We start from the raw sequence: 24,101 nt of genomic DNA, 5'->3' as shown, positions 1-24,101 counted from the left end.
GGGGAGAGGGAGAGAGGGAGACTGTAAGGCAGTTTGATTCTCCTTAAAAGGTAAAGTTGGCATATAAAAACCAACTCTTTTTCTTCTATTACCTAAGATCCTTTAACTGGGAATGGCAGGGATTGAACCTGAGACCTTCTGCATGCCAACCTTCTACTAAGCGAGTGCCCCTCCCCTATAAGTCTTCCTCTTCCTTGTCATTGTGAGCATTGGGGTTTCTACACTACCGTTTTTTTCCAGGTCATGCAGTGAATCTTGGACATACTGTCATGCAGCAGCTCTATACAACCAACCTTGACTCTGACGTTGATTCTGATGAACAAAACAATATTATTCCAACCTATTTCTCACTTGTGGGGGAGGAAGAGAAACCAGATTCAATGTGGGGAGCAGCCATGGCTCAGTGGTTGGCATGCAGTTCTTGACGTGCGTAAGGTCCTAGGATCAATCCCTGTCATCTCCATTTAAAAGCATCAGGTAACTGGTGATTTGAAAGACCTCTATCTATCAGAGACCCTGGAAAGCTGCTTCCCGTCTCAGTAGAAAACACTGACTTTAATGGACCAATGGACTGATTCAGTATAAGGCAGGTTCATGTGTCTTCATGTGAACATGATGCTGCTTTATACTGAGTCAGACCACTTGTCTACATGGTCAGTATTGCCTACTGGCCGTAACTCTCCAGGATGTCAGGTTGAGGTCTTTCACATTGTCTACAACCTGATCATTTTAACTGGGGATTGAACTTGGGACTTTCTGCATGCAAAGCAGGTGCTCTGCTATTAAGGTATGGCCTCTCCCTTGAAGTACAAAGAATTCGCACTGCTTATAATATTTCTGCATTGTCCCCAAAGAGAATAGTGTGATGATCAGAGAACATAACATGGGGGAAGTGGTTCTGAATATAGCCTGGATGAATGATTTCCTAGGAATTATAAGTATGCTGCTACGAGCTCTTTGAATACAGGAAAATAAATATAACAAATATTAATAACAAGAGATAATGGTGCAAGGTATCTTGTGTTATAATCTACCAATGTTATGTTTCCAGTACTTCGTAGGGACTATGAGCACAATCTGGTACCTTGAGAGCCAGCATGGCATAGTGGTTAAGAGTGGTGGTTTGGAGTGGTGGACTCTGATCTGGAGAACTGGGTTTGATTCCCCACTCCTCCACATGAGCGGCGGAGGCTAATCCGGTGAACTGGATTTATTTCACCAGTCTTACACATGAAGCCAGCTGAGTGACCTTGGGCTAGTCACACACTCTCAGCCCCACCTACCTCACAGGGGTGTCGGTTGTGGGGAGGGGAAGGGAAGGTGATTGTAAGCCGGTTTGATTCTTTCTTAAGTGGTAGAGAAAGTCAGCATATAAAAACCAACTCTTCTTCTTCTTGAATGAATAGAATGGTGCCCAGTGTAGAGAAACCTCTTAGTTTTCTTTAAAGGTTTCAACTGTTCTTTAATTAGGACAAAAGGGACCTGCTGTCTTAGAAGTTCAGGTTCCTACTCCCAGCTGCCTTGCCCTAGCTGACTGGAGAATCATAGGAGACTTCCCAACAGAATTTGATAAAGCCGGCGAAGGATCCTTGGGGCTGGACTTGGTCTTTTAAAAAATTGAACAGGTTCCTTAGTGTTTCCCCTGAGCCTGTGAGATTGATAGCCTGCCTTTTCCCCTTTAAAGTAAAATTCGGTTTGTTTTATAATGTATTAAGTAAGACTCCTGGATGGACAAGAGCATTTTCCTCCTACCTCTTTCCCTGCTTAGAGAAGCAGTGGGCTGGGAGAGTAGAGACCAGATGGTAAAAAATTGCTGGCAATCTGCGTATATCACAGAGACATAGGGGAAGGGAAATGCAATAGACTGGAGCTGATCCTGTACATGTAAAATCATTTTTCAATCAACTATATCTCACTCATTGCATTAAAACAGGGAGCAGGTTTGGCCCAGTTGTTAGGGGAACATCTTGAAGCGAAACACATCAGGTTGTTTTTTTTACTTTTATATATTGAAGTAACTGAGGGCAGTATCTAGTTATTTCTGTGCCTGGGGCAAGGTCAGGATTCTGCCCCTCCTGAAACCGGCTCCAGACTGAGTTAAGAATGATCTGGGGAAATTAAGAGGCCCAGTGGTTGAATAATCTTATGGGTGTGTGTCCCGGGACGGGGGTCCCATCCCGCGCCCCGGGGCTTACTTACCAGCCAACTCCCTGCGCTGGCTCCAAAGTGTGCATCTTCCCTTGCAGGAGCCCACAGGACCGAGGGATGATGGAGGAGCGGAGTCGGCGAGGCAGACACTAAGGCGCCGCAGCCCAGCGCTGCCGCCGTGAACACGTTGCCGAAGGAAGTCCACCCCGCCCAACTGCTGATAGGCGGGCCTGGGCCGGGAACCGCCAAGTCGCCTGCCTAGCAATCACGTGGCAGGAGGGGAGAGGAGGATTTCTCCTCCCAGCCATTGAGGGCTCACGGGGCAGGGGGAAGGTCTAGGGGCGGAGCCAGGGGGTGGATCTCTCTGGCCGAGAGAATAAAGGCCAGAGAAACCTGACCGCCGGGGAGGATGGACGCCTGAGGCTGCTTGTGCGGGGAACGCGGAGGCACCCTAGCGACGTCGGAGGAAGAGACGAGCTCAGACTCCCCCTCTGACTGGTCTGAGGTGGAAGAGGTTGTCTCGGCCATCCCGTCCTCTCGGGCAGAGACCTCCCAAGAGGCTAGGGTTACTCCCCCGCCTGACAGTGTACTTAGTGGTTGAATAATCTTATGGGTGTACCCATTCTGTCCATTACAAGTTTTGTTCCTATGTCTTCATGACACGTTGCACATCAGTCACAGGACAAAGGGAGACAATCTTTGTCCGCTTTGTCCCTTCATGTTGAAAAAGCCTTTGACCACGCTTGGCTGCACTAGTGGTTGATCTAAAAAAACAACAACCCATTTACCAATGATATGAAAGCACATATTTCAAACCTATCTCAGTTCTGCTGGAGATAATTACTTCACTCAAAAGTAATAGGGAGGTATCATGGTTCAGTGAAAGAGCATCTGCTTGTAACTTGAGAAGGTTCCAGGTTCTATCCCTGACATCTCTAGTTGAAAAGATCAGATAGTAGTTGATATGAAGGACCTCAGTCTAAGACCCTGGACAGCTGCTGTCATTATGAATAGATAATACTGACCTCCACAGTCCAAAAAATCAGGTGTTGTAGTTATACTCCATATAAGGCAGCTTGTTTGTGTGTCTATTCAAAAACTCTGGCAGAACCTCAGGCTATGTGTTTAACTAAATCTGAACACATAAATATGTATCTGTCTCCTGAAACCCTATTTGACCTCCATATGACTGGCCTATCAAGCCATGGATTAAGTAAACAATCTTTGTTGCCTCCTAATTTAATTATGTGTATAGATTCTACATTTAATCTATTGTGCTTCCTAGAACTAGTTATCTGGTAATGTTAATTGCTTGCTTGGGTATCTCTGGGGAGTGTACGAAAATTTGCCTAGCGTTGTTTTCCTTTTTCCATCAAGAAAAGTTATGCATTTCCAAATGGCAGAAGTTACTTTATCTGGTTTGCACGTAAACAAGGGTTGTCACCATGGCTTAAGCGCATGTATACACCATGCAGGTCTGTTGCCCAAATCTAGATTTTTTGTTATGTGGCTTGCTTGGTTCTGGTGCCTCAGTGGATGTCAGCATCCCTCCTCAGAACACCAGCTGTAACAACATGCCACTAAACATTAGTGGTGGAAAGTCCCTTCAAGTCTCAGCCAACTTACAGCAACCTCGTAGGGCTTTCAAAGCAAGAGATGAAGGGAGGTGGCTTGCCATTGCCTGCCTCTGCATAGCACCCTTGGACTTCCATGGTGGTCTCCCATCCAGGTACTAACCAGGGCTGACCCTGCTTATCATCCGAGAACTGACCAGATTGGGTTAGCCTGGGCCATCCAGGTCATGGCAAACATTATCTAGTAGCTGTCTATTCTGGAAGGCCTAGACATGTGACTGAACACCCTACTCTCCTGAGACCTCTGGAAAGAGAAGCTTGCTCCTGGTCTCTCTCCATTAATGCCAATTACATACCTTCTAGAATGTGCTGTGAAGAATAATCCCTAAATAATTCCTTTCGTAGAGCGCAGCAGACATGTACCCCTCGACAGATGTGGTAGCCAATTTAAATCTCTCCTGGTGTATGAAGACCAGGACGAACCCCATAGTCAACAGGACCCTTTCTTCTTTATAGATGTATCTAAATGCCGTTACTCCCATCTTTTAAAGACCCCATCTCGACTGTATCCACTTCTCATATTTCTGTTTTTGAAGGAGAAATCCCCCAAACCTAAAGCATCGAAGTCGGATTTGGGAGCAACCATAGATGAACCTGGCAGGCTGTCTGGACCTTATTTACTACCTTAGCTATCAAAACAATCATAAAAGAAGCACAAGTCCTTCAGTTAATTCCCCCAGAAAACGTAGCTTATTTCATCTGAAGTCTAGTCAGCTCTGCTGGAAGGGTTTGTGGACATTTTGAATACATTTTCCCCATCTCTGTTGGGAATGGCCAACTGTCAGCAGTTTGGTGGGTTGGCTGCTGCTGATATTGCCAAGAACACATCCATTCTTGATTTTATGCCCAACCCAAAGCCCTTTACAGTTTTGAACAAGATGTCCCTGGTTTTCTTCACAAACAGCTATGGTAAGAATTTAGCTGCCAAGCTTTGAATAGCCAGGAGCTGGAAGAGTTCATAATTGGCCTACAAACTGATTGGGGCCACAATAATCATGCACAAACTTGAGCCGGGTATTCAAAATCTGCACTACGGTTGCCTGGTTTCCTATATCACATCTATTGAATCATCGCCAACCGAGGTCTGCCTTTCGGCCAGAGTATATTTAATCGTCGTCATTTACCAATCCCCTCATCTTGCCTTTTCTGGCCTCCTTTCTTTACCCATTCTACACATAGTAGTACAGTTTTATTGCATATAGCCAAAGGCTGTTACAATCAAGTAGACACAAATCAGATTCAACAAGAAAACAGTTAAAATCAAGTAAAAAAATAAATTTAAATCAAATACAAATGTTGTCCGGTTTAACTGCAATGCTGGCTCGAATTTTCCTGGCTGCTAGGGCAAAAAGAGACATATTGTAAGTGACAGCAGAGTCAGTATCGGACAGGAGAAAAGAGAGCTTCTCCTGATCATTCTACACATGGTAAAACTTTTTTGAGTGAGTCAGAGGGAGTGGTTAATGACTGTCTTCAGTCATTATGCCAACAGTAATTTCCCCTCCCACCTTTAAAATGGTCCCCTGTGCAAGCACCAGGTCATTCCTGACCCATGGGGTGACGTCACATCCCGACGTTTCCTTGGCAGACTTTGTTTACAGGGTGGTTTGCCAGTGCCTTCCCCAGTCATCTTCCCTTTACCCCCAGCAAGCTGGGTACTCATTTGACCGACCTCAGAAGGATGGAAGGCTTAGCCAACCTTGAGCCGGCTAGCTGAAACCAACTTCTGTTGGGATCAAACTCATGTTGTGAGCAGAGCTTGGACTGCAGTACTGCAGCTTACCACTCTGCGCCATGGGGCTCTACTCTCACCTTCAGGCAGTTTTTAAAATCCTTGCCATCATTTACATTTGTTTCTGTCCCTTCAAGTGTGATGTAGCGTTTGGAGTGCGTGACTAGGATCTGGGAGAGCCATTTTTGAATCCCCAGTCTGCCATGGAAGCTTGTGAGGTGCCCTTGAGCCTGTCATACAATCTCCGCCTAACTTCCCTCACAGGGATGTTGTTAGGCCAAAACAAAATGCAGGAAAGAACAATGTAATCTGCTTAGGGTCCTCATTGTACACAAATGAAGCTAATAAATTGATTAATCAATTAAACAAATAGTTTTACTGAGGATATTTTTAACATACCTATTTATAAAAATATAATTTTATCATATTTTTGAACCTCCAGAATGCTTAGAGCAGCACACATCTTTCTCATCTACTCCACTTTCTCCTCACAACAACCCTGTGAGGTAGTTTAGGCTGAGAGAGACTGATCAGTTGGACAGACTGAATAAATCAAGAACTATATTGGAATCAGCTATGGATAATGATGGCTTGGAGGACAACCTTAGAGGAGCATTTCTAGCTTTATCAGATCAGGAACAGCAATGGATCACGGATAGGCTGGACCTTCTGAGGAACAGCCTAATAATGAGTACGTCCACTGTAACAGCCAGAACTAGGCTACTAATTCATTTGTCTGGCATTGGATTAAGTATGGATTATAATACAACCAACAACACACCCTGTGATAAAAGCCCATTGATGGAAATAAAAAATGAGTTATGTCCCCAGCCAATTCCACTATCAGGAGGAACGACTACACCAGTAAGCGGAAACAACGAACTGACTGGAGAACTATCCCATAATAAAGGAAAAGAACCATCTTCTGAGCTTGACTGTGGGTGTAGGAGGAATGGTAGTGTCTTCTACGACATAAACAATTCCCTTGAACAGTTAATAGAGGTTGATTGACGCTTACAGAGTTCAACCCATCCAGCCATTAAGATACTGTCTTGGAACGATGCAGGTTGGAAGAAGAAGGTTAATGATCCTGAATTTAACTGTTACATTAGAGATTTTTTAGAGTGAGGGGGGTGGCTGGCTCACAGGCCAGATAAGAGCTCTCAAGGGGCCAGATCCGGCCCACGGGCCTTATGTTTGACACCCTTGGTTTAGAGCAGGGGTTCTCAACAAGGGGAGAATTCTCCCCCGGGGGGGGGGATTTTAAGGTTCCAGGGTGGGAATTTGGACCACTATTCAGCAAAGTGTGATGTCCTCTAGATTATGTGCAATCTGTAAAATTTTAGTTTGTTTTTTTGAGTTAGACTATTTTGGGAAGGGGAGAATTATATTCTGAACAATGGTGAAAGGGGGGAATGGAGCAAAAAAGGTTGAGAAACACTGGTTTAGAGTGCTGGATAGGATATGGTTTGAATCCCTGTCTGCAGTGGAAGCTTGCTGAGTAACCTGGGGCAGGTCACATACTTCACAGGGTTGTTGCTGTGAGGATAAAATGGAGGAAGGGAGAAAGATGCGATAAGCCGCTTGGTGTCCCCATTGGGGGAAAGGCAGGGTAAGGTCTTGACAAAGTACAACAGGCAAGGGAATTTCTTCTTTGTTAGCAGAAAATGGAGTGCTCATGTACCAAATCAGCGTATGCAATGGCATTTTGCCTTTCTCTGCATGATAAACTGCCGCTATCATTTTATTGCTTGATTGTGTCAAATTGTTATCATGGTGGAATCTGCTATCATAGATCATTCTTCTTTTTCTGTCTTATTTTTATTGTGCTGGCTTGCTAGCAAATAAAAGGTGGCAGGCAGGAATGTGATAAGGAAGAACAATCCATGATAATGCGTCTGGGATAGTAGCCTTACAAAATGAAGCAGCCAGTTGATAGTTGCTGTTTGCCCGTGTAACAAAACAGAGGCCCTCTAAAAATGATTATGTGAGTTGGCTCTGAATAAATAAACACAGAATATTGTGAATAATGAAAATACGTTTTTTCCCACAGTGACCACAAGATTTCCTTGCTAGCTTAAGATTTGTCTTGGTAGCTTTTCTAATACAGCTGCAGATTAGTTAGCACCAGATACGGGTTTGTGTTAGGTGCTGAAAACGCAGTTCTTTTTTTTCTCTTCATAATTGGCATATAGCCTAAGTGGGAGATGATATAGAGTAGGGTCGCCAACTCTGGCTTGGGAAATTCCTGGAGAATTGAGCATGGATCCTGATGAGGGTGGAATTAGAGTAGGGGAGGGAGTTCTGTGTGGATGTGATTCCACCATCCAAAGCAGGAATTTTCTCCAGGGGAACTGATCTCTGTCGTCGTCTGGAAATCAGTTGCAATCCTGGGAGAACTGTACCCCCCACCTGGAGGTCGGCAACCCTAATAGAGACTTTCTATACAGTTTCAATACAAGTTTATGTAGATTACCTATACATTTGTTAAACTGCAACAGGGCCAAGATAGCCTTAAAGGGCAGGTGCAAGGAACATGCTGTGTTGTAGGCTGTTGGATTCAGTGCTTGCATTTTGTATTTAGGGTTGTAGAACCAACCAGAAATCTAAAAACAGAACTGAAGCAAAGCGTACTGGATGGGGGATACACTTCTAGAAGTGTATCCCATCTAGTATGCTTTGTTTCAGTTCTGTTTTTAGATTTCTGATTGGTTCTACAACCCTAATCTAATCCTATTGTATTGTTTACTGAATGTTTTATCCTGCTGATTATTTTGAGTCACTCTGTAATCCGTCTTGAGTCCAAGTGAGAAAGGCAGACTCTAAATAACATAAATTTAAAAAAAATTGGGTTAGCTGTCATTGATTGGTAAGCTTGGACCTCAGAGGACACAATGGCACACCTTCCTTTTGATCAGACTTAGTCTTTGCATTTGAAAGCACTGCTAGAGTTCTAACTGTAATTATTTCTTTAATTTAAATTTTATTAACATTGCAGACTGTATCAATTTCTAACAATCCAGGAACATTTTAAAAAAACATAATAAAAGTCATGCATTTTTAAAAGGGAGACATCACAAGGTGGAGCCACATAAGTCCAATTTGTCTCCTACTACTGAGCTAGGCATTCACATTGCTATAAAATCACAGGGGGACAAAACCCCATCTAATCCAGCACCTTGGCACAAGGCAACATGAGTTGTCCCAAGGATTCAGCCACCACTGCAACAAGCTGTCACCTACATAGACAAATGGGACAGGAACTTTACACAAAAGTAAAGCCTATGATTTGTTTATAGCTTTAAATGTCAAGTTCTCTTCCTGTCAGTGGTGGTGGTTCTTGGCTGCATAGATTATTAGTCTCAAACAAATGGCCATTATTGCAAATATTGTGCTAGTAAACCATTTATAATAACGTATGTATTTATACATGCATAAATACATATTTATGCCCAGTCTTTCTCAAAAATTCATGGCTGTTGACAAATGTCATGTGTGGTAATATATACAATAAAATCACCAGAAACATACATCGATGTCAAGTAAATACCACCAACCAATAATAAATTAATTTCAGTTGAATCTCCAGGCTGCCCTCAGCCAAATGCCAAAGCCGCCTCATCACAGAGCTCTCTAAGAGAGCATGGCCTGGTGCACTTTCCTAAATATGTCTATTGAAAAGTGACTTCTAAACCTCCTCTGGAAGGCCATTCATAAGAAGAGGGGTCATAATTCTAACAGTAATTATTGTTGGCCTTTTGTTTTCTCAAGATGATAAACTTAGCAAACAGAGAAAAAATGATTTGTTGCCAAGGGAACCCAACCAACAATATATTGAATATCTGCTGGGGGGCGGGGAAAGATTGAAAGAAATGTAGCCCATATTTGTCCATCTACTCTATAGAAGGTGTGAATTTTTTAAAAAATTTAATGTGACTTACTCTCTTCTTCATATCAAGTTAGTTTTTGCCAAGAACATCACTTCCAAATTTTTATTCTTTTGCGAGGAGAGGGGACAGGATTTGTCTTCTGACAACCCAGGAGTTAGACTTGATCTTAGGAACTCAGTGTAAAGAATTTTATGCACATACACAGAGGTAAACCTATGGAAGGCAAAGAACCACAAGCACAGTACAAACTGTTCCTGTAGCCACAGAGAAACAAAGCAATGAATGGCATTGACCAGTTGATACACTCTGGATTTGGTAGCTTCTAACGTTTTTGTCAACCCAGGGAACACCCCTTTTTGTGTTTATAAAAAAGAGCATTTAATCAAAAAAATGAATTTAAATAATTAGAAATATTTCTTTGAAAATATTTTTTTGGGTGAAAGCGCTTTCATAACCAAAATGGTTAACTTACAAAGCATTCCAAAGTAGAGTTATGCCCTTGTAAATCCCCTGAAGTCAATTTGTTTATTTATCCCCATCTTTCTCTCCGATAGGGAACTAAAATGGCTTACATTGTTCTCCTCCCCTCCATTTTATCCTCACAACAACCCTGCGAGGGAAGTTAGGCTGAGAGTATATGGCTGGGTCAAGGCCACCCAGCAAGCTTTCAAGGCAGAGTGGGGATTTGAACCTGGGTCTCCCAGAGCCTAAGTCTGACATGCTAATCACAGTACCACGCCAGCTCAATGGGCTTAGAAAGGCATTTAACTCTGTTTAGGATTGCACTGCAAATCTGTCTTTTGAGGCAAATGCGGGACACTTCCACTGAACCATTTGATCACTTGCCCTGTCATGTGGTGAGGAGAAGGATGCCTGCTTTCTCCTCTTCCCCAGGTTTATGATTCTGAACAGGTATGCCAGGGCACTGATAAAATTCTCACGGCATGGCAGGATTTACTAATGCCCCATTTACAAAGCAGTAATATGCACACTGTCTAAGTGTGAATTCTGACACCCGTTACGAAGCGCTGACGTACTGCTATGTAAAGAGTTGCTAGTATTCACTGTTCATGTATCACAGTATACACACAGCTGCTGCCAAAAAAAGGCAAGAATGTATTTCGTTTCCCCCCTTCCGTCACTGTGATGTGAAGTTACACTTATTCATCGCCTGGCAACATGATGTTGTGTGTTTCCCTGCCTCCCACCACCAACAGCCACTGATGTGGCGTAGGGGTATAGGATCACATCACACCATGATGCCCGGAGACAACTGGGTTGCCAAATCTGGTTTGAAATTCCCAGAGATTTGGGGGTGGAGTGGGGTTGCCAACCTCCAGATACTAGCTGGAGATCTCCTGCTATTATAACTGATCTCCACCCAATAGAGATCAGTTCACCTGGAGAAAATAAGCCACTTTGCCAATTGGACTTTATGGCATTGAAGTCCCCAAACCCCACCCCCTCAGGCTCTCCAAAACCTCCCTAGGGCGGAGCCTGGGAGGAGTGGAGTTTGGGGAAGGGGAGGGAGCTCAGCAGGACTATGATGCCATACAGTCTACCCTCCTAAGCAGCCCTTTTCTGCAGGGGAACTAACCTATGTAGTCTGGAGAGTTGTGATTCCAGAACTCCAGGCCCCACCTGGAGGTTGGCAATCCTAGACACAAGTGTTTACTGAGCAGAAGGAATTAAACTGGTTGCTGTAGCTTTTGGTGGCAGTTATGTATTCATGATAATATCCGGGTTGGATGCATGCTGAACTTTCCGTTAGGGCATCAGAACTTTCCTGCCTCCCCTCTCCCACTACAGCTAGAGTTTCCAGGTCCCTCTTCACCACTGGCAGGAGATTTTTGGGGTGGAGCCTGAGGTAGGGTTGCCAACCTCCAGGTAGTAGCTGGAGATCTCCTGCTATTACAACTGACCTCCAGCCGATAGAGATCAGTTCACCTGGAGAAAATGGCTGCTTTGGCCATTGGACTCTATGGCATTGAAGTCCCTCTCCGCCCCAAACCCTGCCCTCCTCAGGCTCCACCCCAAAAACCTCCCTCTGATGGCAAAGAGGGACCTGGCAACCCTAGCCTGAGGAGGGCAGGGTTTGGGGAGGGAAGGGAAGGGACTTCAATCCCATAGAGCCCAATTGCCAAAGTGGCCATTTTCTCCAGGTAAACTGATTTCTATTGGCTTGAGATCAGTTGTAATAGCAGGAGATCTCCAGCTAGTACCTGGAGGTTAGCAACCCTATCTACAGCTCAATTGTCCAATTGCTAGTTCTGGTAATTTTTTTTTAAGACTTCACATTATCTCTGTGTGTGTGTGGGGGGGGGATTCTTACAAAATAATGGGCACGCTATGTAGCACAATGTAATTATTTTTTTCTGTTCAAGCATTGTTTTCTCTGTGTTTCTTCATTCCTTGTATATGTGCATGTATACATAAATTTGATTCTCACAGTATTGTCATAATGAGTGTGGGATTGACTGGTTTGCTCATGATGCTGCCTGTCAACATAACAATGAAACACACAGACGGGCTTCCTCTGGGGAAGAATGTGATTCAGGTTCATGTGATATCCTTAAATGTGGATATGACTTTTCACAAATGCATGCCATATATTTATTCTGTCTTCAAGGGGTCTCCCTGGGGAGAGAGTGTAATTTTCTTCATTCCAACGGTGCTTATAGCAAGGGGTGGTGGTGCATTTTTATTGAAATGTCTGCGATATATAAAGTAGCTTATTACTGGTTCTGATTTGGCCTGTGCAGCGGAGTTCTTGCATGTTACATTTAAAACAATATACAGTAAAAGGCTGAAGATATAATTACTTGGAAGGAGGGGGAGGATAAGCTGTCAAGAGTTCTGATCTGCTGTTTTATTCATTATTTTCATCATAAAACCAGTCCAGAAAGTTGCTCCTGGGCAGACCCAGATGCTCAAATGATGTAGTAATCAATCTGAAGAACCTTCCTTGGAGCGGGCTAGAAACAAAACAAAATGCAAACTCCTCCCTCCCACAATGGATTGTTCAGAAGTATGCTTGAAAGAGGAATGCTTTCTTCATTTAAAATCAAAAATAGAGGATTAACTAGTGTTTCTTTGGAATCAAAGACCTTCAGTTGGATTTTAAGGGAGGCCTATTTTTTCCTTATGAGAAAAATGTAGGTTACATGAAGATGTGTGTAATATTTATGCCAACAGATCTAAAAGTTGCATCAGGAGCAGTGATTAGGATTGGCGATGTGACAGAGGAAAAGGGGAAATGCTTCATCCATTCGTTGCCTGTCATTTCCCTGTTCCAAATCTCACCCCAGGCAATTTTTCCCCTTTGGAAAGATCCAGATGTCAAGTAGCACCAAATGCCTGTGTAGTACAGGGACTAGAACTGGAGAGACCTGGGTTCAAATCCCCACATTGATATGAAGCTCACTGGGTGACTTGTGGGTCGATTCTCTGAGCCTAAGATACCACACAGGGTAATTTTGAGGCTAAAATAGAAGGAAGGAAAACCAGGTATGCGACCCTGAGCTTAGAGAAAGAGTGGGATTAAAAATGTCATACGTAGATGTTGCTTGGAAGCCAGGGTAGCTGAAGAAGATCAGAGTTTTGAGGAATCAAACTGGCCTGATTCTTGTTACTCCTTTTTTAGAAGTGAGCCCCCCAAGGTTGGGTACAGACAATGGTTCTTCTGAGACTGAAAGGCAGTAGATTGGAACATTTTCGGGCCTTGATGATACACCTTCAGGTTTTTCTCCCTTTCACAGTGTGACTTCTGGTCAAAGAGGCTTTGCAGGTTTTTGATGCGTTGCAAATCCCTGTGAAACCTGATTGACAGGATGCATAGTAGTGTAGAAAAAGTGAACAGGTATGAACATGCAGGCAGTGATGGCTCATATAATAGAGCCACATATAATATAGCACCTTCACGAGTCTGAGTGACTATACATTATGTACAGCAGTTGCCTGAGCTCCTGACTGAGTGCTCTAACAGTGCAATCTTAAGTAGAGTTATACCCTTCTAAGCCCATGACTTCAATGAGTTTAGAATGGCATTGCTTTGCTTATTTATTTCAAAGATATTTATCCCGCTTTATACCCAAGAAGAGCCCCATGGCGCAGAGTTGTAAGCTACAGTACTGCAGTCCAAGCTCTGCTCACGACCTGAGTTCAATCCCAACAGAAGTTGGTTTCAGGTAGCCGGCTCAAGGTTGACTCAGCCTTCCATCCTTCCAAGGTTGGTAAAATGAGTACCCGGCTTGTTGGGGGTAAAGGGAAGATGGCTGGGGAAGGCAATGGCAAACCACCCCGTAAACAAAGTCTGCCTAGGAAATGTCGGGATGTCACCCCATGGGTCAGGAATGACCCGGTGCTTGCACAGGGGACCTTTACCTTTTATTCCGAAGGCATCATACAGCATTCTCCCCTTCTCCTTTTTATCCTCACAGCCACCACCCTGTGAGGTAAATTAGACTGGGAGTGAGTGATTACCCCAAGATCATCTGAGACTCTAACCACTACACCACTTTGGTGCAATGCCCAGGTGCAATGCCCAGGTGCTCTTGCAAGAGCTCTGGATTTTAAACTAGGAACCTCCTGGTCTGTGTTTGGGACCAGTCCTAATGAACTGCTGTGGGCTGCATACGCTCAGGCCTCAGTACCTCCTTCTGGTACAGCACAGGGGCATGCTCCTTGGGATTGTCATGCAAAACAAAATCTCGCTATTGGCCATTCCGGGTATTAGTTAACTCGCAGCCTGGCCTTTGGACCATGGCTGGTCAACAGAACAGAACAACACATTCTGCCTGCTGCAGTCCATGTTAGCCTTCTGAATTTGGGGGGGGGGGGTGAACTGGCAGATGCACCCTCCCAGGTCTGGATGTGGGGCAGCTGCCTCTGGCTACAGACTCACCTTGAGTCTATCAGTGCCGATAAGTAAAAACCGAGGCGAGTGGAAGATTGATGTGCCAGCGTGTTTGCAAAGCTGACATTACATTTAGATTCCATTGCATGTTCTGTCTCCCGCACTTGTACAATCCTCGCCGAAAAGGAGATGAATGACATTTTATTTCCGCATGTTTTGTAACATATAATTGATTTTCTTGCTTGCTTTAGTAAGGGCTTTTATGCATTGGGGGGAAGGAGTAAAAACACACTTGCCGAGATATTGTCCAATATCTTTCAGATGAGAGTTGGCGCTCTTATTTATCATTAAGCAAATGGAGTGTCTCGTTAGTTATTTGGTTAAGTCGGTGGCACGAGCAAGCTGCTTCCATGAGGTTCAGTGCCTGGCATTCCCTGTTAAAGAACTTGGAAACTTTAACACCAAAATGTACATTTCCTTCCAAGTGAAAAGCAGTCTTTAAAAAAAAACCCATTCATTCATTTCCATTGTGTTGTTGAATGCAGTTCCAAAACACTATAATTTTTTTGAATTGCAGAACTCAGGTTGTGCACGTAAAACTGGTTAAGTCAACTATCAAGGCAAAAAAAGCTGGTATTCTTACAGCCAAATAGGTATCATTTGAGAATATGTGGTACAGACTTGGTATTCACAAGCAACTGATCTAGGCTGTTAGGCAATTATATTTGTCGTTAACTAGTTGTATGGACTAAAGAGCTCCGTGGCGCAGAGTGGTAAGCTGCTGTACTGCAGTCCAAGCTCTGCCCAAGACCTGAGTTTGATCCTGACGGAAGTCAGTTTCAGGTAGCTGGCTCAAGGTTGACTCAGCCTTCCATCCTTCCGAGGTCGGTAAAATGAGTACCCAGCTTGCTGGGGGGTAAAGGGAAGATGACTGGGGAATGCACTGGCAAACCACCCCGTAAACAAAGTCTGCCTAGTAAATGTCGGGATGTGACGTCACCCCCATGGGTCAGGAATGACCCAGTGCTTGCACAGGGGACCTTTACCTTTTAGTTGCATGGAAGAGGACTTTTGGCAAAGGGTTTCTTTTATTGAGAATGTGTACAATCACTGACTATAATGAAAGAGAAAAGGGAGAAAAATCACCTGCAAGTTATGATCCAAGAATTAGTTACTAATGTTAGACAAGAGCCATTGTAGTGACATGGTTAGAATGTTGACCTGTGTAAATCTGATTTGAAAAGGTTCAGATCCTTTTAATGAAACTCACTGGATGATCATGGGCCAGCCAACCTCTTAGCCCCACAGGGTTGCTGTCCTGATAGGCTTGCCAACCTCCAGGTGGGGCCTGGAACTCTCCAGGAATTACAACTGATCTAAAAACTACAGCAATCAGGTCCCTTGGAGAAAATGGCAGCTTTGGAGGGCGGACTCTATTGTACACTGTAGATCAGGGGCCACTTTGGAGGGCAGACTCTATGGTATACTGTAGATCAAGCAATGCCCCAACCTTTTTGAGACTGCTGGCACATTTGGAATTCTGACCTGGCATGGTGGGCTCAGCAACAAAATGGCTGCCACTAAATGGCTGCCCCAGGAGGCGGAGCCAGCCACAAAATGATTGCCACAGCTTAACTTCAGTAATACAGTGCAGAGTCTTGTGTTGTGGTGGCAGCTGCTGCCAGAGCAACCTTCAAAAAATTGCACAGCCAATCGGAAGCCTTGCTGGGCAAAAACCCTGCCCACTTCCTAGAACCTCTTGGCAAGTGCCAGAAAAGATGTCAGTGAGCTCCATGTTGCCTACAGGCACCGCATTGGAGACCCATGCTGTAGATTCTATGTGAAATCTCTCCCCCAATCCCCCCCTCTCCTCAGTACCACTCCCAGATCTCTAGGACTTTCCCTGGCCAGAGTGGGCAACCCTATGCCCTGAACCTCTTGGAGTAAGGATGGGATAATAACATGATAGATGGGGCTTATCTACATATTAAAACGTCTTAGTGTTCATTGGGAAACACCATGAGGACTTTGCGTCAGACACGCAATGGGAGTTTTCTGCCCCATCTATTTTCACACTCTCTATTTTCTGCTTGCATGCAAACCAGTCAGGGAGAAAGCAGCTGTAGCCTCTCCCCCTGCTGTTTTTGCATTCGCAAAGCATCCACTGGCTGTTGGCTTCACTGTTAAAATCATGTTACTTATATGGCTCCACGCAAGTTTCATGACGGAGCCAATAGCAACTTCGGAGGATGGTTTGCAAATGCGAAAACAGCAGGAGAGGCTAAAGCTGCTTCTCCCTGCCTGCCTTGGTCACAAGCTTCGTCAGGGGATCTAATATAAAATACAGAACACAAACAGAAATGTTTAAAATTATAAAATTAATGCATTAGAAAATTTAAAAAAAACTTACTTTAAAATAACATGATGAACAATCTGAGCATATAATAAGGAAGCCTTACATAATTACTAGTGGCGTATCATAGTGTACAGCAAAAACAGTGTGAACGTGTAATAAGGCCATCCTTTCTTGTAGGTGTCTAAAAGCTGTTGGTGAGCTAGACTGGAAAGAGAGTGTCACTGTACATTCACATACATGTTAGAAGTATGTATAGCAGGGGAAAATGAGCATTTTATCCCTAACGTTTATCCCTAACTTTGTCAAAAGGAAGGGTCATCTTCCTTTTGAGTAAATACAGTACTAATGTGAGCTCCAGGTCTGAGAGTGCAGCTGGCCTCCAAGGTTGTGTAGCTCAGAAGGTTGTTACGTCTATTCGCTCTCTGTTTGCGTCAGGGGTGGGGAACCTTTTCCGTGCCAAGGGCCATTTCCATATTTATAACAACATTTGAGGGCCAAACCAGTCGTAGATATCCGGGGGGGGGGAGAGGCTAGGGTTGCCAGGTCTCCAGCCACCACCTGGAGAAACTATACAGAGAAGGAAGGGGAAGGAGGGGAAGGAAAGGAAGGAAGAAAAGAGAAGGAGAGAAAGAAAGAGAGAGAAAAAGGGAGGGGTTCCCAGCTTCCCCCCCCCTCACACACACGCAGGCATGACCCTGGCTGCGCAAGCGGCCGGGAGCCATCAGGGAGATGCCTTTGCGGCTTCTCCCACCTTTGTGTGCACGCACGCACACACACACACACCAGCCTGCCCCCAGCTGCGCGCGACTGAGGAGAAGCCTCCACGGCTTCCCCTGCCTTCGCACGCGCACAAGCCAGCTAGCCAGCCCCCAACCACGTGAGCGGCCGGGAGCAATCAGAGAGAAGCCTCCGCGGCTTCCCCCTGCTTCGTCACCAGCACACACACACACACACACACAAGCAAGCCAGCCAGCCCCCAGCAGTGCAAGCAGCCGGGAGCGAAGGGGGAGAAACCTCCACGGCTTCCCCCGCCTTTGCGCTCGCGCATGCACACAAGCCAGCCAGCCAGCCTCCAGCCGCATGAACAGCTGGGAGCAATCAGAGAGAAGCCTCCGCGGCTTCCCCCTGCTTCGCACACACACACACACAAGCAAGCCAGCCAGCCAGCCGCCAGCCGCACGGGTGGCCAGGAGTGATGGGGGAGAAACCTCCGCGGCTTCCCCTGCCTTTGCATGTGCACGCACACACACTTTACCTGTTGGCCTCGGGGGAGAGTGAGGGGAAGGCTGCATAGGAGCCCACCGAGCCAGCGGAGGGTGTAGCGTGGCCATCGGCAGGGCAATGAGAGGGGAAGAGCAGCAGGAGATTCAGGTGCCCACAACTTTAAAATGTGCCGCCGCCTATCAGAACCCAATATACTGGCTTTCAGAAAATGGGGCAAAACTTACCTTTTTAAAGGCTGGTTTAACACCCCATTCCTGAGGGGGAGGGCTCAGGCCGGGGAGAGAGGCATGAGCTTCGGGTGCCCCAACAACTTTAAAACGCGCCGCCGCCAGGGCTCAGGCTGGGGAGAGAGACAGGAGCTTCAGGTGCACCAACAACTTTCTCTCCAGGAACTGGAAGCAGGGAGACTTGGGGGAAATGCCCCCACAGTCGCCCAATCAGCTTTTAGTTTTGTTAGCATGCTCTCCTGCCTCCCTGCAAAGCCCGAAGTGCCGGGAGAAGGGCCTGGCTAGCAATAGCTAGTTCCGGTCTCGGCAGGTGGGCCATGGAGCTCCAGGCCTCTGCAGGGAGGCCGGGGGCTGGATAAAATGGTCTCGTGGGCCAGATGCGGCCCGCGGGCCGGAGGTTCCCCACCCCTGGTTTGCGTGATAACTGTAATCTACCATGATAACCAGGCTTGGCCTGGTATCCAACTGTGCCTTTGATTTTCTGTATATGTTCCAACCTGCTCTTCTCCCCACCCCCCATTAGAGTCCTCGTACCTTTCCCTGTAAGTTCCTGCTACTCACCTCCTGCTTCCTAAATAAACCAGCTTCTTAGAATACTTTGTCTGGACGTTTGGTGATTGGGAGTCAACAGGTGAACTCAGACCACTAACTTGTTTGTAGAGACAGCTCTCTCAAAAGATTACTTGTAGGGGTGTGCACCGATTTTATTATTTTTTTGTATTTTTGAGATTATAATAGACTTGATTTTTTTATATATATCTGAAAAAAGCCAACTCTCCTTACTGATATGGGTTTTTCATGGCTTTTTTAATATCTGAAATTTTTTGGTTTTATCATACTCTGGAATCTTTGCAAGGCCCTGGGGAGGGGCTGTTTTTTAAGGTTGAGGCACCAAATTTGCAGCAGATCAAATTTGGTGGCTCGACCTTGAAAAACTGCTTTCCCTTCCCAGAGTCCCACAAAGATTTCCCATAGACTGCAATGGACCTATGTCAGACCAGAGAATCTTGCAGCTCATGAGAAAGATTTCCCACCATAGCAGATATTGGGGAGGACTTGGGAAAAATTTTTGGCTGCATTATAGTCTATGGGAAATCTTTGTGGGGCTCTGGGGAGCAGTCTTTTAACAAAGGAGGATGGGTGGGGCACCTTCTTTGGGGACCCATCAAATTGGACCCCCAGACTCCATTTTTACCAAAATCAGTGGAGCCAGGGTGGTGTAGTGGTTAAGAGCGGTGGTTTGGAGCAGTGGAGTCTGATCTGGAGAACCGGGTTTGATTCCCCACTCCTCCACATGAGTGGTGGAGGCTAATCTGGTGAACTGGATTTGTTTCCCCACTCCTACACACGAAGCCAGCTGGGTGACCTTGGGCAAGTTACAGTTCTGTTAGAGCTCTCTCAGCTCCACCCACCTCACAGGGTGTCTGTTGTGGGGAGAGGAAGGGAAGGTGATTGTAAGCCTGTTTGAGTCTCCCTTAAGTGGTAGAGCAAGTCGGCATATAAAAACCAACTCTTCTTCTTTTAAGGAGAGTAACCAGCAGCTCCTCTGCAAAGTTGGTGCCTCTACCTTTAACCCCCTCCCCTAGAGCCCAACAAAGATTCGGTCTGAGTAGGCCTTCCACAGTGGTCATAAATACATAAAATTATAAGAAACACATTCGGAAATAAACATTATGAAATATTTTTATCTAATAATATTTTGTGTGGCTTGATGTAAATTCTTAACCCAAATTGTCGGTCTTGCTGCATGGACAGTTGCCCACACAATCTGATGCAAAATGAAAAGTGCTTCCTGATGTGTGTTCATCAACCTGTGATGAATCTGAATAAATGTCATTATTCAGTCAATCTCCAAATCTCCAGGAGTTTCCCAACCAGAATCTAGTAACCCTACCCCCCACCCCCTGCTGGTAGCCGGGGGGACCTGGCAACCCTAATAGTGGGTGAAAATGGGAGGCTTAGGCACTTTGTAAGACCATTTTCTGGAATTCAAACTTGTTTAGTCCTGCTTTGTAGCCATTTGTCTGTTTTGGGCTCTTATCATTGGCAAAGTTGCAGCAAAAATGGAGCGATTTCCCGTAGACATCAGATGATGCTTACCGCAGTCTTACATGTGTGCATCTGCCCTGTTAAATCAGGCTTATAACTAGCTACTCACCTCCTTACCTGTGTGTTGGCAGGCCATTTAGTAAAAATTCCTGCCATCAAGTGATCTTTGTGAACTTGTTTGCAAGGATATATATTATCTATGCCCTTTATGAAATTCTATGACAGTTTCAACATGGGAAAAAATCTGTATCTGATCAAGTAGCTTTTAGCTTCTAAAAGCTTCCACCACAATCATGTTGTTAGGCTTTAAGATGCCAGGAGACCATTTTTGAAACAAAAGACATTCATGCATTAGAATGCATTAGCCTGCAGTTTACAACGTGAATAGCACACACAAGTTTTCAGTCGGCTGTCAGTGAAGCTAATATGAAGTTTTGTGTACATCAATAAATAAATAAAACTGGTGCCAAGAAAGGCCAGATTATGAGGCCTGTATTAATTATGCAAATTGGGCCTGCATGCACATGTTTTATTTTTTGCAAAAAATCTATTCTGCAGTATAATTTTTGATGTTTTGCATAATTTGGCTGGGCTTTGAAGCTCCCTCCCCCTTCTGGGTTTCTGAGATTTCAGAAAGCATTGCTTGTGCAAAATTTATTCAGTGATTTAAAATATTTGCATCCTGCTGTCTCTCAACAGCAAAACAATGAAACCCTTCAATTCCAAGCAAGCAAAATGAAAGCAGCCGTCTAAAATTAATAAGCAGCTTTACAAATTAGTTTTTTAAAAAACCCTCAAACAAAGCAGCATAAAAATACATTAACCAACCCACACAATAAAAATCATAAGAGGAAACACAGTTGAGTAAGGCATAATGACCAAATCACAACCCTCTGTTGATAGGGCATTGGTGCTTCGGAGGATAAAAATGTTTTTGCCTAGTTCTCCTTTTGCCGCCTTGAGGACAAGAAACTTGATTTGCACTTTCAATGAATTGCAGCAAACACACCGTCCTGCCCTACCTCTTAGGTAAAAGTAGTCCCCTGTGCAAGGACCGGGTCATTACTGACCCATGGGGTGATACCACATCCCGACGTTTACTAGACAGACTATGTTTACGGGGTAGTTTGCCAGTGCCTTCCCCAGTCATCTACACTTTACCCCAGCAAGCCGGGTACACATTTCACTGACCTCGGAAGGATGGAAGGCTGAGTCAACCTTGAGCTGGCTACCTGAGACCGACTTCCGTCGGGATCGAACTCAGGTCGTGAGCAGAGCTTTTGACTGCAGTACTGCAACTTACCACTCTGTGCCACAGAGCTCTAGCCCCACCTCTTACTTAGCATTAAAATGGGAGGTGTGTGTGTGTGGCAGCTTTGGGTACACTGTCACAAGCGTCTCTTTTTAATTGCCACATGCCAAAAGCTGAACCTTGAGCATCACAACAACTGTGTATCATCAGCATGCTGCAAGCTAAGAGCACAAACAGGCAGGGCATCTAAGTGTGTTTCCTGTGGCCACTCAAGTGCCCCAACCATGTGAATCTGCTTCAGATCACTCACATCAAAACGTGAATTGTTTATTTATACTTGGTGTGCCACTTGGCTGCTTCAGGGGAAGATGTCAGGCATGCATTTACTCTAGAGAAATGCAGGCTTCCCATGGGGAAGGTCAAGGTACAAGCTGTTGAAATTTCACCAGGTTGCATCACACTGTGAAATGTAAATTCTACCATCTCAGGTGTGTGCACTTGATAGTATTTGTAGATACAGGATGATATGCATCCTTAGTGAGGTGTGATGTAATGTGAGGAATACACTGTGTTGTTCCTCTCTTCTGTAGAATGGTCTAGTTTGGCTCTCTCTATTTTCTTGAGCAGTTATACCATTGGGCTGTAACTGCTTTTGGGCACCGATGAGATTTCTGAGTCAATTTTGAATGCTGTTATCACAATTCAAACATCAGCTCCATAAAAATAGCCACCCTGGTTGTCTGTTGGTTTCTGAGTTATGCTGGTCATGACCTTTATGGCTTAGGATTCACATGGCTGAAGGACCGTCTCTCCTCATATGTCCCCATGCATCGGAGACAGTCCTCTGGCTGTCATCTTCTGGTTCCTCTCCTCCATCACCCGTGCTTAAGGTTGCCCTCTTGGCATCTACCAGAGCCCATTCCTTTTTAATAGTGGCATCCACCTTGTGGAACAAACTCCCTGAGGAGGTGAGGAGAGTGCCATCCTTAGAAGTTTTTAGGAGGCTATGTAAGGCTGGGGAGCCAGCATGGTGTAGTGGGTAAGAGCGGTGGACACTGATCTGGAGAACCGGGTTTGATTCCACATGAGTGGCGGAAGCTAATCTGGCGAACTGGATTTGTTTCTTACTCCTACACAGGAAGCCAGCTGGATGACCTTGGGCTAGTCACAGCTCCGCCTGCCTCACAGGGTGTCTGTTGTGGGGAGGGGAAAGGAAGGTGATTGTAAGCTGGTTTGATTCTTCCTTAAGTGGTAAAGAAAGTCGGCATATAAAAACCAACTCTTCTTTTTCTTTGCCAGGGCTTTGAATGGGGTTTGTGCTGCAGCCATTGGGGGGGGGGATTAGTGGGGTTTTATCATGTTGTGGATGGTTTTAATTTAATTTTTAGAATTGAGCTACCTTGAGCCACAATGGAATGGTGTGGAATGTTTTAGTAAAGCAAACAGAACAATAAAATACCACACTGGTTCATTTAACTGTTCATACCTTTCGAATCTGACACTGAGTTCAACACTCAGATCCCAGTTCACGATGACCAGGAGCATTGTGGGAGCTGCTGCTTCTTGGCCAATTCCCATGGTGCTCTGGTGAGCATAGGAATGGAAAAACCAAATGAGAGAGGATGAAACCATATTATCTTGCCATTCCCATGTGGTTCGTACGTTCCTAGAATGGAATAGGGGGAAAGGTAGGGAAGTTGGTGCTACATCACTATTGGTGAATACAAATGAAGCTATGTATGATAAACAACTAACTATATCAGTTCTGACTCAAAATGTGTTTCCTGTTCCCTGCTTGCTCCCTTGAGTGCCATTCTATACCTGTTATTCAACACTTTGTGATCGCCATTTAATGACCATCCCCTGTCCTTGGCCAGAAACAACCCCATACACTGTTAAAGAGACTAGTGTTCATTAGCATCTGCTGTGAGCTGAAGTGGATGGGTGTTTCTCCTTCCCATCTCTCAGTTGAGGGAAGGTTTTCACCACAGCCCACACCTCTTGGGAGAGACACATCTTAGGGGCTGTGGCTCAGTGGTAGAGCATCTGCTTTGCATGCAGAAGGTCCCAGGTTCAATTCCCGGCATCTCCAGTTAAAAGGACCAGGCAAGTAGGTGATGTGAAAGAGCTCTGCCTGAGACCCTGGAGAACCGCTGCCAGTCTGAGTAGACACTACTGACCTTGATGGACCAGAAGTCTGATTCAGTATAAGGCAACTTCATATGTTTTCATATGACATGTGGCAAAGTACTCACCTCAGCAGGACATTCAGTGTGGGTGGATGCCTGAGGGCATTTAAACACTCAGAGTGCGCCACACGTCTCATTTCTCGTGCGCGCCTGACAATCAGAGGACAGCTTGTCTTATCACCCTGAAGGAGTTGGCCTCTTCTGTTCTCCTGGAGTCTGTAATGTGCCAACAGTTTAATTAAGCTACGGTACTAAATTAAGCTATGGTAGTATATTTACTAAATATACAGCTGTGGCCTTGGAAAACCCAAGCCTGTGTGTTAGGTAGACCCTTTAGGGCCCAGGGGCAAATGAGAAGCAAGCCCGGCATTCCAGAAGAAGAGGAGAGCAACCTGGAAACCTGCTGCTTCCTCTTTATTATTACAGTCCATGACCAGTAGGTATATAAAGGAAACATTAATTACAGAAAAAATAAAATTTATATACAAATGATCTTGATGAACACAGGATAGTCTGAATAGATACCAGCTGAAACTACACATATC

General features: G+C 45.0%; 1 non-coding gene across 1 annotated transcript; it reads left to right on the top strand.

The window, feature by feature from the left end:
* Positions 1 to 23,387: 23,387 nt before the first annotated feature.
* Positions 23,388 to 23,459, top strand: TRNAA-UGC (transfer RNA alanine (anticodon UGC)). The gene has a single exon. It is a non-coding gene; the product is annotated as a tRNA-Ala (tRNA).
* Positions 23,460 to 24,101: the final 642 nt, after the last annotated feature.

This window comes from Euleptes europaea, chromosome 4, assembly GCF_029931775.1.
Source record: "Euleptes europaea isolate rEulEur1 chromosome 4, rEulEur1.hap1, whole genome shotgun sequence".
Lineage (NCBI taxonomy): Eukaryota > Metazoa > Chordata > Lepidosauria > Squamata > Sphaerodactylidae > Euleptes > Euleptes europaea.
The sequence above is the reverse complement of the archived record's forward strand: the minus strand, read 5'-3'. Positions and strand labels throughout refer to the sequence as shown.